At 45.4% G+C, this 18305-nt stretch overlaps 1 protein-coding gene across 3 annotated transcripts in view; it reads left to right on the top strand.

Moving 5' to 3' along the window:
* The first annotated feature begins 3075 nt into the window (after positions 1–3075).
* Positions 3076–18305, top strand: part of FYN (FYN proto-oncogene, Src family tyrosine kinase) — a 211743-nt gene continuing 196513 nt past the window's right edge. For 2 of the 3 annotated variants that reach the window (XM_043439098.1, XM_043439100.1), the window contains exon 1: positions 3078–3536. The gene's annotated coding sequence lies outside the window, so the exon portion shown is untranslated. Of the gene's footprint in view, positions 3537–18305 lie in introns of all 3 variants that reach the window. The other variant, XM_043439103.1, reaches the window with a different exon arrangement.

Below are 18305 nucleotides of genomic sequence, written 5' to 3'. Positions count from 1 at the left end.
CTTGAAGAAACCATAAACAATGAGATGCCTCACCCCACCTACTCCAGATTTCATGTAAGATAAATTAAACCTCACATGGAGTTCCAAGGAGGGCTCTATCTCAAGAGTGGTTTTCTGAGAGTACATGACATTATCTTTAAAAAGGAGGAAGGTACCCTTCCATGTCCATTTAGTCTTCAAACAAGTAGCGTGCATCAGATCAGTTTTACTCTGTCTCCATTTTACATATAAGAACACTAAAGTCCAGAAAAGGTAAGTGACTTGTCCCATCGAGGTACTGTCAACAGTGTGCAGTGTGGAGCTGGAATCAGAAACAATCTAGACCAGTGTTGTCCAGTAGAAATATAATGTGAGCCACATATGCTATTTTAAATTCTCTAGTAGACACATTAAAAAGTTAAAAGAAATAAGTGAAATTAACTTTAATAATATATTTTATTTAGCACAATATATTCAGACTATTATCATCTTCACATGTAAATAATATAAAAATCATTTAATGTTTTATATTTTTTATGCTAATACTTTAAAATCCAATGTGTCTTTTACCTTTACAGGACATTTAAATTTGCACTAGTCACATATCAAAAACTCAAGTACATTTCAAGTGTGTAAGAGCTAGGTGTGGCTTTTGGTTACCAATTGGACAGCCTGGTTCTAGATCAGTGGTTTTCAAGGCCTGGTACCCAGACCAGGAGCGTCAGCATCACCTGGGAACTGTTAGAAGTGCAAATTCTTGGGTTCCATTCCAATTCTACTGAATAAGTAGACTGAATAAGTCTACTGAATAAGACCCTCTCGGGGTGGAGGCCACCAACCAGTGTTTTAACAAATCCCTTCTGGTAATTTTGATGCATGCTAAGGTTTAGAATCATTTGTTGCTGTTGTTCAGTTGCTAAGTTGTGTCTGACTCTGAGACCCCATGGACTGCAGCACACCAGGCTCCTCTGTCCTCCACTATCTCCCAGAGTTTGTTCAAATTCGTGTCCATAGAGTTGATGATGCTATCTAACCATCTCACTCTCTGCCACTCCTTCTTTTGCCTTCAATCTTTCCCAGCATCAGAGTCTTTTCCAATAAGTCGACTCGTATCAGGTGGCCAAAATATTGGAGCTTCAGCTTCAGTATCATTGCTCTAGACAATTGCCTCTCCATTCCAATCCATATAAATCTAGGACAGCCATGGCAGGCTAGTACTGAGAAAGAGGAGCCTCTTCTCTTGAGATAAACAATTCTTGGCTAGATGAAGTTGGTGTTCTCTTGTATGGAAGTCTTCTAGTCCTAGTTGTGGTTCCATTTCTTGGGATTATGAAATGAATTATCAACACATAATTTAAATATGATTTCATTTAGTATTTTATTTAAGGAAGAAAGAAACCCAGTAATCACGCTATACAATCACTTTAAATTTGGCTATTAATTTCTCTTGTCCTCAGTTTCCTCATTTGTAAAGTGGGGATTGTTTAACAAATGTTAGCAACTTTAAAAAGTATTGTGTACCTACTGTATAGCATAGGGAACTCTGCTCAGTACTCTGTAATGACCTATATGGGAATAGAATCTAAAACAGTGGATATATGTATATGTATAACTGATTCACTTTGCTGCTTAGCGGAAACTAACACATTGTAAATCAACTCTACTCCAATAAAAATTAATTAAAAACAAACAAACAACCCACTCCCCACCCAATATTGCACAGATTTCTCAGGGGGAAGTTTCCATATAAATATCTTAGTTTAATTTTTTTTAAAAAAAAGTACTATGTATCAAAAAGAAAAAAGGCAGGAAAAGTGACTGGAGAGGGCCCTCTCCACCCCCTATTCGTATTTCCCTAATACTTCCTTGCAGACTTTTGCTTATATATATATATATATCAGAAGACTATTTGAAAAACTACAGTCAAAACTTAGTGGGCAGGAAAGATAATATTATAGATTTTGAACACAGAAGCAGATGCCAATTCACTTATATTTCTCAGAACACTATATTTTGCTGAGGGGGCAGGATACGATTCTTGCCAAAATCATTAAAAAGAATGAATCTGAGCATGCCTTAGTGCAGAACTTTCAGTAAACAGGAATTACCTATAAAGAAAAATCAGGAAGCTGAAGTGTTTGCTTTTTTTTTAATGAAGTTACATCCGGCCATAGAAATGCTGGATAGGAAATAAAGACTGATGCACTCCCAATTGTATATTACACCAGCTATTATTTCATCAAGAAAAATCTGATTTAGAGAAAGAAAAAAAACATGAGAAGGCTGAATTCATGAGAAACCAAAGACAACCAATGGCTACAATTAAACATGCTTTTGGAAAAAACTATACAAACAAATCTCCACTCTGTGATTGCAGATTCCTTAGTAGTCACCTGCCCTCTCCACCCCCATTCGTATTTCCCTAATACTTCCTTGCAGACTTTTGCTTATATATATATATATATATATCAGAAGACTATAAATTCATCCTAATTTATCCCATTTTATCCCCTTCCTTTTCTTCCTCCCCCTCCTTATAATTACTAATAATATTAACTGTGCGTTTCCAGGTTTCTGTGATAGGATTCTCCCTTGCTCCTCACTCTTCGGTTTGATCAGAGGAAACAATTTAATCACCCTAACAGTTTTCCAATTTATCCTCCCACCTTCAAATGAAAAGACAACAAAAAGGAAAGACAGCCCTTTCTCAAGGCAGGTTCCCATGGTTTTGAGGGAATGGCAGATGCCTTTCTGCAGTAGCGGCTGCAACCTTCTCCAAAGCAGAAACTGCAGCTCACACTCTCCTCTTCTTTCCTTACCTTAACCCACTACCTCAAGTCCACGTAAACCTTAAAAAACACACACGCACAACTCTTCCAATCTAGCATCCCCTCACACCCTTACACCGCACGCACGCCAGGATGCCCAATGCCACGGGAACGCTCTGCCCACTCGGTGGCCCCACCCACCGCCGCCCCGCCTCCGCTCCAACCACCAATGGTCGCCGCCCGCTGCTCCCGAGGGGCTCGTTGATAGGACAGCGGAGCCTGCCACTCTCGCGGGGCCTCCCGCCCTCCCTCACTCCCCGCTGGGGCTGGAGGGGCTGGAGCATCAGCGCGAGTAGCTCGGAGCAGCCGCGGCAGCGGCGGCGCGTCGTTGCAGTTGCGCCATCTGTCAGGAGCGGAGCCGGCGGGGAGGGGGCTGCCGCGGGAGAGGAGGAGGGGTCGCCGCGAGCCGAAGGCCGCCGAGACCCGCCCGCCGACCGGCCGCGGGAGCAGAGGAGAGGCTGCCCTCGGAGCCGCGCGTCCATCACCGCCCGGGCGCGCGGCGCTTCACCCCGCGCACCGAGGGCTCCCCAGGCGCACACAAAGCCGCCGCCCGCGCCTGGGAGGGATCCGGTCGCCGGGCCGGGGACACCCGGCGCCGCCCCCTGGGCACTCTCCGAAGGCCCACCGGCTCCCGGGCCCGCCGAGCAACCACCGGAGCCGCTTCGGCCGCGCCGGAGGAGGCGGGGAGTGGACCATGTGAATGGGCTCCGGAGCCTGAGCGCAGCGCAGGTAAGCGGCCGGGGATGCGCCGCGGGGCCGCGGGGATGCTGCGGAGATGCGGGCCGCGGGCGCCCAGCTCAGCGCCGCCCCCGCCGCGGGGCCCGGCGCTGCAGTCTCTTGGCCATCGCCGCCTCTGGGGCTCCCCGCGGGGCTGCCGGGGAGTTGGCCTCGCTTGGAGTCTTCCTGTGGTCGCTCCGGAGGACACCTCTGCGGGCTGCAGCCCCGAGGTAGCCCAGGGCTGGGGGGTCTATTTCCTGAGGGTGTGAATAGGAATTGGCTTGGGGGGGTGGCTAGGCTGGCCCTGACTCCGCCTCCGCCCTCTTTTCGGGGCCCCCCGCGGGGACCCGGGCTGTGTGTGTTGTTTTAATGTCAGGGATGATGTAATCACTTAATAATTGATGCCCCGTGCTGCTTCCCTCCCCACCCCACTCCACCCCTGCCCCACTCCTCCACCTCTCGGCCTCCTCCTCCTGTGGCCGTCGCCTTCCCCATCGCATCCTCCAGCTTATTTCTGGCACCTCCCTTGCACTTCCCCCATCCTCCCCTCCACTCTTCCTGTGCCACCACCCACCCTTCCCCAGTCCCCGGTGCTGGAGCCTCAGCTCCTCTTCCTCTGACCCCTCCACCGCTCCAGCTCCCTCAGGGTCCTTTCTCCTTCCTTCTCAGCTCGCTGGATTTCCTCTCTACTTCCCTAGATCGATGACTGTTTTTGTTCGGTCGCCTCCCCTCTCTTATCTCTGCGGCCACAGGCGGAGGGGACTGAGCCAGAAAGAGGCCACCAAGCTTGGGCCCCAGCGGAGATTTGCTGGGACTGAGTGAGAAGAGGGATAATAAAATCACCCTTCTTGCCCCTCCTCCCACCAATAAATCACACAGACTCGCCCGGGGTGTGTGTGTGTGTGTGTGTGCGTGTGTGACACAAAGAGCCCTTTCACTGCACAGAGAGGAGACGCACAAAGTGCCCAAGGATGGGCGCGATGCTTCTTGTTTCTTTTCCCTGGGGCTTCCCTTTTGCTCAGATAAAGCAGTTGATCATCTCTCTGAGAGTCTTTCCTGCCACATTTACCAAAAAATAAAAGGCCCCAGATGCAGGGTGGCAGGTGCTGGCGTTTTGCTGTATTCATGGACCAGTAGTAGTGTTGACTGGCGCCTGCAGTACTTCTTAAGATTTAAGGGGGAATTGATCTCAGCTGTCTGAAGAGTTGCTTTACTCTCAGGGTAGCACCCTCCCCTGCCCAGTTTTAACTCCCTTTCATGGTAGGGGGTAGGATACGTGGGTGTGGGAGAGGAAGAATTTTGTTTCCCAAAGAGAGTTATATTGATGTTTGCTAGGAGTGAGGCAGCCTAACTTGCTTCTCTCAAGTCTAAGGAGGACTGAAGTCATTTGAAATGAAGTCTTGTCCGGCCGTGATTGTTGTTTCACCCTTGTATTTAAACAAGCTCCTGGGGACATTGCTAACACAGCATTAAGTTGGTATTTGGAAGACCACTGGGCACTGTGTCTCTCTCCCCTGCTTCAGGGCAGCCTTCAGACGCCCACATCCTTCCTCTCACTACCAAGCCACTGCCATACTTTCCACCCTTTGTGCTCTTTCTCCCAAGTCCCTGCCCCTCTGCCCCTCGGGTCCTGTGCTTTCAGACGGAGGGACTGTCAGATTTTTGGAGGAAGTGGTTTTGTTAACTGTCTCAGGTGTTGGAGGCACTTAGCTATGAGCGAAGGATGTAGAGAATCTTTTGCCTGATCTCTTAAACCATCTGCTTGATGTTCCTCTTGAAAAGGAAATGTAAATGTAAATCTGGGGGCTTAATGTTCCATTCTGTAAGCCAGTGACTGTTACATGCTTCATCAATAATGTCAAAACTTAGGTCGAACCCATTGATTCCTAAGAGCATGGCTCTTTGACTGTTACAAGTAATAGAACCGTCTCAAGTTCTTCAAGAATTTTATTAGAGAAGAATTGTTATGGTTCATTAAACATTTACTTCTGCACTTTCTAAGGACATTCATCTTGGAACTTTTTATATTTAAAAAAAAGCAAAAGGGTTATTGAGGGTAGTGTTAAAAACAAAACAAAACAAAGCGTTGTTTGATGCCAAAGCCAGGAAAGAAAGTCAGTGCACAATAAGCTCACACTCTGTTGACCGAGTTCAAGAGAGTGATGAGGTTGAATGTGAACAAATGCATGTTCTGCTTTCTGTACTTTTATTCTCTGCTTTCTCCTGGGTCTGGAATCTTCTAACCCCATCTGATTTGCTTGGGTTCTGTTCAACCTAAGGCCCAGCTCGAAAGTCTTCTACTCTGGGATGCTTTCTCCTCCTTTCCCCTTCAAGCAAATCACCATGCCTCCAATTTTGTTTTCACACTTCAGCAGCTGGCATTATGGTTGGCACGTGTCTATTTCCATCATTAGTTTATCAACACATTGAAAGAAGGAACCTGGTCTTGTTTCAACAAATGTGTTAGGTCTTTGGTATGTGCTAAGCACCTGGCTTAATTAGCCTAATATTAGCAGCTATAACAAATAGGCCTGCAAAAATATAATGACTCAAAAGCAATAGATGTTTATTATTCCTCATGTAATAGTTCAAAATGGGTATTTCTGATCAGTGGGTGAGTTTCCTCCATGCAGTGATTCTGGGCTCCAAATTCCACCATGCCTTGGTGCTCCACTGTAATCTGCTTTCAGCTGGCAGAAACACAAAAGAGAGAGCAGAGGGGATGCACCCACTTTTTAATTGCCTTGGCCTGGAAATGACACCCATCACTTCTGCTTATATCCTTTACTTGAGGGCTAGTTAAATGGCCACATTAAACTTGCAAGGGATCCTGGGAAATAGTTATCATATGACCAGAAAAAAAGTCAAGAAGATATGTATTTGGGGCCAGCAACTTTGCTATATGCCACAACTCAGGTGGTGCGAGTGGGAAAGAATCTGGCTGCCATTGCAGAAGATGCAAGAGATTGAACCTGGTTTCAAACCCTGGGTTGGGAAGATCCCCTGGAGAAGGAAATGGCAACCCACTCCAGTATTCTTGCCAGGAAAATTCCTCGAACAGAGGAGCCTGGTGGGCTACAGTCCAAGGGTCACAAAAAGTCAAGAGCACGTACACACACAACTTTGCCATATGATGCTGCTCAACAAGGCACAGTCATTGCCTTCAAGGACTTTGTAGCTTGATGAGAATTAAATGGAAACCTAGAGCCTTTACCCATTATTGCTTTCATTCTTTTGATTTTACAAGTTCAGACCTTCACATTTTAAACATGTTTCCAAAAACCTTAGTTTTTTGTCAATTCTAGTAGCCATTTCCCACCCAGTTATTCCCTGTAATACAGTGATCTGATGGCTACGGGACTGACTTTGATGCGGCTCTCCAGTACCACCTTTGTTGGCCTAGATTGTTATCTGCTGATTTTATAGACTTCCCGAATGGCCAGGAGAGTCTCTAGAAATCACAGTCCTACCTTCTGTAATTGGAAGAGGAAATGAAAGAGACTCTAGAGGAGAAATTTCTTGCCCCAGGCCATGTTCATGGGAAGGGAGCCTCACCTGCCCAGCTCTTCAGTCCTGACAGGGTCCCCTCCAACCCACAGATGTCTTGAGTGGGTGGGTGACTGTGAGCCCTGCATCTTCCATGGGGTTAAGTGACTTCCCGAAGCCAGGTGAATCACTAGTGTTTTGGATAGCCCCTGTTCTCCACAGGCCTCCCCAGGAGCAATTCTGTCCGTACTAGTCATCAGACTTAGTAATGCACATACTTTTGCTATATTGTGGTTTAGTCACTAAATTGTGTCCGATTCTTTGGGACCCCATGGACTGTAGCCCGCCAGGCTCCTCTCTCCATGGTATTTCCCAGGCAAGAATACTAGAGTGGGTTGCTATTGCCTTCTCCAGTTTTCTTTTTCCCCCTGTGTGTATGCTATAAACAGTTCATTATATTCATCAGTTCTGTAGACGTTAGCCCGATATCTTATTGTGTGCAAGGCACTGGAAGATAGGATTGTGAAAATGAATACTTCTGCTGTCCTTGCTGTTTAGGAACTTAGTCTGCTAGAGGAGATAAAAATAATACATAATAGCTAGTTTTATTGAGCATTTACTATATGCCGAGCACTGTTTAAGCTCTAATCTTAATAATGGTATGAACAGCTGAAACTAATATAATATCATAAATCAACTTTTGCTGTTGTTGTTTAGTTGCTAAGTTGTGTCCAACTGTCTTTCGACCCCCTGGACTGTAGCCTGCCAGGCTCCTCTGTCCATGAGATTTTCCAGGCAAGAATACTGGAGCAGGTTGCTATTTCCTACTCCAGGGGATCTTCCCAAACCCGGAGTGAACCTGTGTCTCCTGCTTTGGCAGGCAGATTCTTTATCACTGAGCCACCTGGAAGCCTAACTATACTTCAGGGTTGTTGTTTTTTTATTTAAGAAAAAAAAAAAACAACAATAATGATATGAAGTAGTTTTGCTTATGATCTCCATTTTACATATGGAAAGTTAAGCAAAGGAGGTTAAATAACTGACTCAAGATCAATCACAGCTGGTAAGCAGTAGAGTCAGGATTCAGGTCCAGTTAGTCTGGTGTCAAAGCCTTTGCTCTTAGCCACGAGGCAATATGCAAGATAATACATATGGACATAATGATGACATTGATTGAAATGTGTTACATGCCATAAAGGAGGGTGGCATAAATACTTTGGAAATGGATTCTTTTGGTTGTTGGGAAACATAACTTTATGTTTAAATAAAAAATAAAATGTCGATTCCTATTGCCATTCTTCCCATTTTAGACCCTCGTGCTAACCTAGGAAATTAAAAAAAAAAAAAAAAAACTAAAAATGAGAAAGCAAAGCATGTTGACTCTGGAACTACTTTTACTTAGCGTGACTCTCTTATTTTAGGATGGATCCTCTGTGGCCCACAGATAGGCCTGTAAGAGTTTGTGAATCGTCCTACATATTTACTGATCAAGCAACATTCATTCATTGTATCTACCATTTGCCAGACATTGAACTAGATGCCTCAGGGACAAAGAGTTGTAATCCTGCCTAAGAAACTGCCTGAGGAAGGCTCTGACCACAGTGATAACTGCCATGATTCTGGGTCTTCAAGGCAGCATGAACTCCACAGGGAGATGGGAAATTGGGGTGGCCAGGCAGAGAAAGCCGGAGGAGGAACTGGCCATTTGAGTGTTGTGTGAAGGCCACTGGCCTGGAAGGAGAAGCGAGGATGCAGGCGCACAGACTTTAGGAAAGTGAAAGTGAAAGTCAATCAGTCATGTCCGACTCTTTGCAACCCCAAGGAATTCTCCAGGCCAGAATACTGTAATGGGTAGCCTTTCCCTTCTCCAGGGGATCTTCCCAAACCAGGGATCAAACTCAGTTCTCCTACATTGCAGGGAGATTCTTTACCAACTGAGCTATCAGGGAAGCCCGACTTTTTAGGTAACTGCAAGTAATTTAGGGTGGGTGGGGATGGTAGAGGGAGATGAAACTGGTGGAAAAATAGAGAACGTTCTTAAAAGTACTTTGTCCAGAAATGCTGTTTAAGAGTTGCAAGTAGAGATGCCGCTTTGGTCTGATTTGTTTTATGAGGATCTGTTTGGCCACAGTGTGGACTGTTGACCAGAGAGTGGTCAACATCTATGCAGCTAAGGTAGTTACGGAAGCTCAGATGAGTCATAGGTGGAGTGCTGCACAGAAGTGGGGATGGGACAAGAGAGACAGGATAAGAGAGGGTGAGACAGTGCCTTGTGGGGCTGCGGAGAGGCAGCAGCGGGGTTCTTGAGAGTAGGTGGAGAAAGACCTGCGGACAAGCAGTGCAGTAAGAACAGGGAGCGGGTGTTTTAGTGATGACTTTTATCATGCACACTTTGGACTTTCAGGTCAAGGTATCTTGTAGGCAGTTGAATAGATGGGTCTGGATTGAGGAGTAGGATATAAATCAGATATAAATCTACTAGCAGCATATTACAAAATACTGGGAGCTGTGGATATGGACAGTATCAGTGAGGAAGGATGTGTTGAATGGAAGAACAAATAAGGCTGAGAGAGAGCCGGGTGAGCAGAGGCCCCCAGGCCCTGGATAAGAGAGGTGCAGCCAGAGGATTGGGCCGGCCGAGGAGGGAGGGGGCCCTGATTCACAGGAGGGGAGGGCTGTGCCCCGGAGGTTAAGCAGGATTGAGAATGAAAAGTGCAGTTGGGTTTTGTATCCAGCCAGAGCAGTGTGACCACAGAAATCTAAAACTCTGCTGCTCCCCAGACCAAGGTAGAAACATGTTAGCAAACCCCAGAGAACATAGACCTGTAAGGGACTTAGGGATCATGTAGTCCAGCTCGTCCATTTCACTTGTGAGGGAAAATTCGAACCCAGAGTGGCTGGCTGACTTGTCCAAGATGGCGAAGTCATCAGTTAAAGCCAGGCTTCAACCCTTTCAGCCCAGGTAAGGGGTGTGTGTAACCCCTTCCAGCTGGGCCCAGTTACCTTATCTATTTGTGCCTCCCTTTCTTCACCTTTAAAATGAGTTCCTACTTCAGAGGCTTGTTGGGAGGGGTCGATGAGTTGATCCATGTAAAGCACTAAGAATAGTATCCCACACATAGAAAAGCAATGTGTATGCAGGTGTTGATACATATATAGATGTATATATCTATACATCTATACATACACATAACTCATGTACATCTAACTCATATGTCCCTTAGAGAAGGGATGAAAATGTATTGTGTACAGAAAAGGAGATTTTGAACATTTTAGAAAGAGTTGAGTGATTGTCAGTTCTGAGTCAAGAATTATTGGAAAACATAGGAAATTAGTTGAAATAGTATGATGGGAAAATGGCATTTTTAGTAAGTCTTCTTAAGAAATGCAAAGCCTTTCTATTGTTGAGAATAGAAAACATAAAAGTGCTTTGAAGTTAGCCCTATAAAAGAATGTCTTTGTTTTAGTCAGATAACCAGAATTTTACCCTATCTACAGTGTGCGGGTGTGTCCCTTGAGTTTGACTGTAGAAGTCACCATGACTTTCCGAAGGTAGAATAAACTCCAGAGTAGGAAAAAAAAACCCTATGAGTTATGAATTTCATGCACTTGGTTCCTATGAAAAAAGGATGATTTGGGTTATTTAGAGAATATAATTTTTTTTCAGAGATTCTAGTTGAGCAGATCTAATTTTTAGCTACTAAAACACAAGAGAAGCCTGAACAGTATTATCCAAATGGACTTGGGTGACATGGAGTTCAGACAGCTTCCGAGTAAGTGGCACTCTGGACTTGATTAGAACACAGTAATCCTGGAAGGGTATAAATTGAATGGATTTATGGTCTAATAAAAACGTGGGAAGAAAAGATAATGCTTACTGACTCATGAAACTTTAACAGCGTTTGTAAGACTCTGAGTTGTAATGTTTGGATGAGAGTGTTTTCCCATCTGTCTTGGCCTGCTTCCTGAATGACCCACGTCGTGCCTTGCTCAGGGCGTGAAACAGATTCAGGAGATCTCGGGTGCAGAGGTCGTCATTACGTGTTCTGCCCTGGCCCCCCAAGTCCTCAGGCAGCACCCATTGGTTTGAGCAAATGTGTATTGAGCACCCATGTAAGTTTGAGAGAGGGAAAAATAAGGTGTGGGAAAGTTTTAGCCCACTGCTAATTTCAATTCAGAAGGCCTTTTCTGAGAACTGTGTTTTTCTGATCTGTATTCCTATCTCTGTGGTAGTATAAAGAAGCACACAGCACCCCCCCACCACTCACCCCTCCCTAAATACACCAGAATAATAATCATACTTGCCTTTATTATTGAATCCCAGAGGCCTGAAATGCTTTACATACAGTAATTTACTTGGTCATCACAACTAGACGAGGCGGGTATTATCCCCATTGGTCAGATGGGAAGATTGAGGCTCAGAAAAGTAACTTGCCCATTGTCCCACAGCTAATTACTAGAGAAGCCAGGTCTGTCTGGCTCCTAAACTCACACCTGCTTTTGCTCCAAAACTGTTCCTTGTTCCCCGTGTACTTTTAAACCTTTTTCAAACTTTTTCAAAGCTTTTGCCTTGCAGTTACTTCTGCATTAGGTTTTGGGGGATAGGAAAAGTACCTTTGCCCTCAGGGAAGCCCCGCTTCTTCTGATGACTTCATGAAGACTTACCTTCCGGGAAGCCCCTGTTGGTCCTATTTTGGGGCTCTGTGGTGCTTGGTTACCAGCTTGTCTTCACCCTTGTCACAGCCTGACTTCTAAAGCAGAATGGGTCAGCTGGGTTGGACAGTAGGAAGATACTGGCCTTTTTTCCTGACTTGGGAGCTCTTTGGAAGTCAGACTGTTTTACTCGTGGTTGACTTGACAGCTCAACACCCAGCACGATTTCATGATGTACTGTTGTTATTCCCATTTAACAGATAGGGAAACTGAGGCCTGGAGGTGTGGTGATTTGGTCAGGGTCACACAACTAGTAAGCAGAGCTGGGCTCTGAACCCGGGCAGTCAGTCTGATCCAGAACCAATGCTCTTAATGCTGAATTTGTTCCATCTCTCCAACGAGTGCTCACCACCTCCTAGCCCAGTACTTCACAGCTCATACACAGTAAAGATAGGCCCTCTTCTTTCTTCCATCCACCCTGGCAGGGAGACAAACAGGAAACATCAACCCAGGGCTTATCTCGTGATAAGGAAAGGGCTTTGGGGCCGTGGTTGCATGACTGTTCTCTGAGGGTCTTAGAGAATGCATAGTCCCAGGCCCGGTTCTGGCTCAGTAGGTATGGGGTGAGCAGGGTTAACCCTGACATTCTATATATGAGAATGGCCCTGAGGATGGAACCCATCAGGGAGGCAGCTTCTCAAAGATGAGGAACGAAGAAGCAGAGTGACTCTGAGCCACAGTGGTGGGAGCTGGCTGCTGAAGAGGTAGAAAAATCATCCATCAGAGGCAGAGGGAAGTGAGCCCAGGGGAGGCTGGGATCAGAAATCCGCCACAGAAAGATCTCTTACCTTGTGTTTTTAAGATTTCTAAGTACCTGCTCCTTTTGAATGTGCTGGTGGGATTTCATCTGATGCAGTCAAACACTTTCATTTTCTTCAGAGCTTCCATCTTTGAGGTACCCAAAAATAGTAGGCTTTTCATGGAGTTGTATAAGGATTCCATCTGCTTTATACTGAAAAGTAGGGCTTTAATGGAAAATTAAAAATGAGTCAGATCGCCTTTCCCACAACAAAGCTCAGGGCGCTTTTCCCAACCTTTTCTTCTTCTAATCCCCAGAAAAAGTTACTGAATCTATATTTCTGTGAAATTCCGCCCAATTTAAATTCCACTGAAAAGGCAAATAAACACCAGTGAGTTCCTTCATTGCCACACATTGTAGTATCTGTTTGGAAGCAATAACAATTTTAAATGTTGTCACGTGTAAAATTTGATTTTTATTTCAGTTTCAATTTTATTCCAGAAATCGTGTGATATGTTACGTATGCACGCAAGGATATTTGAAAAACACTAATTTATGCTAAAGGTTTCTCTCGTTTGCTCTCAGAGTTTGGAGGGGTTCACCTGTTTCTTGTCTAGTTTATTGTCTGACCTCCTAGAAATATAAACAGCACCTCATCATTTTCAGATACAGGGCCTGAGTTGTCACACTCTGTCTTTCTGTATCTTTTATCACTGTTTCCTGCTTGAAAACACCAGTTCTGTGGCTTTCTTTTGTGAGCACCTTTGCCCGATCGATATTCTCTTGATATGTCCTTCACTCTTTCCTGTGGTTTGCAAATGATTCCAGCTGCTTCATCCTGTGCTGTCTAGTTGAGGAGGTGTTCCTGATGTGAGGAATCCAAGGAGCAGAGAATTTCTGTGACTTGCCCACAGTCAGTACATCCAGTTCCTCCTTTTTTTAGACTAGAATCCAGGTCTCGAGGAAATCTGTATATGTGGGTCCCATCTTCTCAATAGACCATGGCCTGGTATGATGGGGTTTTTTGGTCCCCCTGTAGCCTGTAGCAGAGTCATTCATAGTGTAGATGCTCAGCAGGTGTCTATTCAGATAGACTCTGGGGGCAGGGCCCTGGAATCTATAGCTAGTTTCTTGGCCATCTGCTGGCATCTTCTTGGACATTGAGCTTCTGTAGTCTCTGATGGCATCAGGTTCTCTCTCTATGGATCCATGTGACTTAGGTTTGGGACTGTGCTATACTGTTTTAGGACCCACCATTGTCTTCTGAAAATGGTGTGTGTTTAAAGCTCTTTTGTCTGTAATCTTTAGCTTTTTGTTAAAAATTTAGGGTGGTCAGCAAAACAGTTCCTTCCTTGCCCTCTGTCATCAGGTTTTAATCAACAGAATTTTCATTAAAAAAAAAAAAAAAAAATAGGATGTTACCAGCCAGTGCCCAATGACGTCCAAGACCAGGGGAAAATGCAGAATGTTTCAAAATCTGGAGGAAACTGGAAAAATATGACAGTGAGTGATGGAAGAGGAAAGAGTGGCGGAATGGACTACAGGGCTGGGCCTGAGGGTCTGTGGGGCCCAGGGGAAGGGGAGGAGGTAGGCTCACTACTGTGCCCCTGCCCACAGTAAACCTGGGCTTCTCAGAGCTGCACTGGGCAAGGTTCCTCGGCTGCGTGAAAGCCACGATGGCTGCGCGGGTGCCATCTCCCCATGCATTCATTTTTTCACTTGGCATAGCTGAAGAATCTCTTTAGCTGGGAAGGAGGGTTCCATCTTAGGCTTTAGGTCCTACAGAGCAATGATTTAACACTGCATCCCAACCACAGCCTCTGTATATCCTTCAAAAGAGTGATTGACAGTAAGTCTTACAAAATGTTTTCCATGGTTGCGGGGAGCGATTGCTTGAGTTACTTCTGTAACATAAGACACAACAGCACAACAGGCGATGTTTGTCAGCCCCGCATTAAGAGTCTTCTCAGCTCCCTGTGAAAAGCACTCTGTGATTCCTCATTAATGGCCTCCCCTGCCTAGCCCTCACCTGGATGCCAGCTTTAATGTATCCGAGGGAGAGCCTTGAAAACACATTCTGTGTATATGGACCACTGCTGCAGCAAAGAGGGGAAGGGGCGGACCTCATGCTTCACTGTTGTTTGAAATGCCATTATGGTCTTTGGAAAGAGGTAGTGAACTTTTTTTCCTTCTTCGCCATGCGCTGTCTATGATTTCAGAGCTTTTCCTGCCCGCCTCTCCACCGCCACAACCATCACCTTAAATGTCGGAGATCACACACCACTAACAAAATGCACTTTCCCCTTGGCGAGCCTGTAATGTCACCACTTCATGTGTTTATCCAGTTTGTTCGTGTTTAGTCACTCTGGTACATGTCAGTGTCAATATTGTCTGTTTTCAGTAGCAAGCTTCTAGAAGGCTGGAAGCACACCTCATTTATGTTGTGCCATGAAACACTACACAGAACTGTGCATTTATTAAGTGCTTGTTGATTTTGAGCCTATGCTTCAAGTCTGGTAGGTCTTACAAGTGTTCTCAGTACTTCTGGAATGAGATGTATCTTGAGTAAATTTTCTTCTTGCAGATAACACATCACATCCAATGCATCCGTAGATCCTCAGCGTCCTGTGTTAGAATCCAGATTTTGGTTGCATGTAATGCTTTAGGTTCCATCTTTTATTTTATCCTCTTGGGTGAAGATGCAATGATCCCAGCTTCTAATTCTGTTAGCAGGTTAGGGCCAAAGCACAGATAGTATGCCATACTACACCCTTCTTTTCATAGAAGTGTGGTTGACCATATAATTCTCAGTACTACTTATGGTTATTATTTCAACAGATTCTGGATTTCAAATTGCTGAGAGTTGGAGGTAGTTCTCTATGGGGCTGAGAACTGCTCAGTGAAGGCTGATGAGGTGTGATTTAAGAACCTGCAAGGACTACAGTGTCAGGAGAAGAACCACATACCTCTATGGGTGTCAGTAGCTCCTGGGAGGTTGTGGTCACTTTATGCATGCCTGTGTGCTTAGCTGCTTTGGTCGTGTCCGACTCTTTGTGACCCCATGGACTGTAGCCCACCAGGCTTCTCTGTCCATGGGATTCTCCAGGCAAGAATACTGGAGTGGGTTGTCAATCCCTCCTCCAGGGGACCTTCCTGACCCAGGGATCAAACCTGTGGCTCCTGTGATCTCCTGCGTTGCAGGTGGATTCTTTACTGCTGAGCCACTAGGAAACTGTGGTGTTGGAGAAAACTCTTGAGAGTCCCTTGGACTGCAAAGAGATCAAACCAGCCAGTCCTAAAGGAAATCAATCCTAAATATTCATTGGAAGAACTGATGCTGAAGCTGAAGCTCCAGTACTTTGCAAAGACCCAACTCATTAGAAAAGACCCTGATACTGGGAAAGATTGAAGGCAGCAGGAGAAGGGGATGACAGAGGACAAGATGGTTGGATGGCATCACTGACTTAATGGACATAAGTTTGAACAAGTTCCGGGAGATGGTGAAGGACAGGGAAGCCTGGCGCGCTGCAGTCCATGGGGTCGCAGAGGGTCAAACACGAGTGACTGAACACCAGCAGGGACCCCCCCTGGTCAGTTTAGACCTGAGTGTAATGCAGGGAGGATTGGTGCTTGGAAAACTGCAGCCCCAAACACTCTCTGATGGGACCTCAGCTCACCTATACCATAGGGAGAAGAGTCCAGTGTAGCAAAGTATTACCAGTGTCCCATTTACAGTGACCCAAGGAGAGGTCCAGTGCCCTCCCTTGATCTCACATCCCTGCTTGTGACAGAAGTCATTTCCAGGGGTGAAAGGCCCCAACCTCCACCCCAACAGCAAGGCACCCATGTGCCTGAGATACAGAACGGCCACTGTGGGAGGAACCTTGCTTGTGCTCCTCTGAGCCAGAACATGCAGAAATGATCCACTCGAGAGGACCATTAAGCAGAGAAGGAGCCCTTGTATTAATTTCCTGTGGCTGCCATAACAAATGACCATGTACTGGGTGACTTAAAACAGTAGAACCTTTCCTCTCACAGTTCTGGGGGCCAGAGGTCTTGAAATTAAGATGTCAGAAAGGTTGGTTCTTTATGGAGACTCCGAGGAAGACTCTGAGTCCCATGCCTCTTTCCTAGCTTCCCGTGGCTGCCAGCAACCCTTGACGTTCTTTGGCTTGTAGACCCATTAGTACACTTTTTACCCTCATCTTCACATAGCTTCTCCTCTCTGTGTCTTTATGTGGCCTTTTCTTGTAAATAGGACACTTGTCCCTGGTTTAGGTTCCACCCTAATCCAGGACGATCTCATCTAGAGATCCTTACCTTAATTACATCTCAAAGACCCTTTTCCCAGAGAAGGTCATGTTCCCAGGTTTCAGGTGGACGTATTTTGGAGGCCACCATTCAACCCACCATAGCCCTCAAAGGGACAATTATCAGCAGTAACCTGGGAGGAGAAAGAAAGATAAGAAAGGTATTGCAAGTTTGAATGCCTACAAAAGAATAGGCACTGTATTCTTTACATGTGTGATTTTAAACTATTGCTGTAAGATGGGTGAAGCTAACAGGGAAATTTTTTATGTGAAAAGAAGTTCAAAAGCATGGAGTGTCCTGAAAAACTTTTCAGTAAAATTGAAGGCTTGAGCCATCATCTGAGGGTGGAAGATTTGGAGATGGAAGGGAGACTTGTAGAAAACAGAAAAAAACCAAACAGTCAGAAAAATAGAGTATAATGTGTTAATAGATTAAAAAGTATTTCAGAGGAGTAGGGAAGCCCCTTTGGAATTTGTGTTTTTAATGGGTCCTTTTAGCCCAGTTTTATGACTTTGCTTAGTAGTATTTGTCACTTGGGAATGGCAAATCTGACCTTGGGGTAACCTAGAGTTGAGAGTTGGTTTGAACAGTAAAATGAGGAGGATGCTCGAAGAGATTAAAGAAAGCATCAGTTGAATTAGCTGCAAGGGCTTCCCAGGTGGTGCTAATGGTAAAGAATCTGCCTGCCAAAGGAGGTGATGCAGAAGACATGGGTTCGATCTCTCGGTCGGGAAGATCCCCTGGAGTAGGAAATGGCAACCTGCTCCAGTATTCTTGCCTAGAAAATTTCATGGACAAAGGAGCCTGGAGAGCTACGATCCGTGGGGTTGCAAAGAATTAGACGTGACTGAGCACCCAGAGAAGGTAATGGCTGGATAGGGGAGTCAGCTGGAACTGGGGTGATGGATAAGGCAAGGAAGGGTCCAGGGTTTTAGTGATGGGTGAACACAGTGGATATGGAGGAGACGCAAGGGCCTTCTCACCCTGGGAAGAAGAAACCTAGGAGGTGGAGAGTTCTGAATGATGCCGAACCAGGTGGCTTCCTGCTGAATGGATCTATTCAACAGTAGAATAGAGAATAAGGACAATAATTCTTATATAAAGAATTCAAGAAAATGAAAGTCATAGTCCCCTTTTGGCCCTTGCTTCAAATTATGTATAAATGGTGTCTCTAGAGAAATGGCATGTCAGTCCGTTGCACTTTTAACAAATCCTGGATGAGTGTTCTGGGACCCCTGAGACCTTGCATTATGAGCAGCCGGCTTGGTGGGGATAATATTTTGAACTGGTATTCAATTTACTTTCCCTTCCTTTTTAATTCTTGTTGCCCTGGGAGTCTCCCCCATTGAGCCGAAGGATTCCATTACTTCAGGGGGAGGACAGAGAATGGCCTAAGACAAAGAAGACATTGTTCGGTTTCTGACTTCCAAAATAGGACCTTGAAGCCTGTTTCAGCGACCAGAGTTAGCCCAGGCCTTCATTTAAGAGAGGCAAGCTTTGTTAGCAGAAAACGATTTGTGGATTCCGAGGAG

This window comes from Cervus canadensis, chromosome 20 (assembly GCF_019320065.1).
Source record: "Cervus canadensis isolate Bull #8, Minnesota chromosome 20, ASM1932006v1, whole genome shotgun sequence".
NCBI lineage: Eukaryota > Metazoa > Chordata > Mammalia > Artiodactyla > Cervidae > Cervus > Cervus canadensis.
The sequence above is the reverse complement of the archived record's forward strand: the minus strand, read 5'-3'. Positions and strand labels throughout refer to the sequence as shown.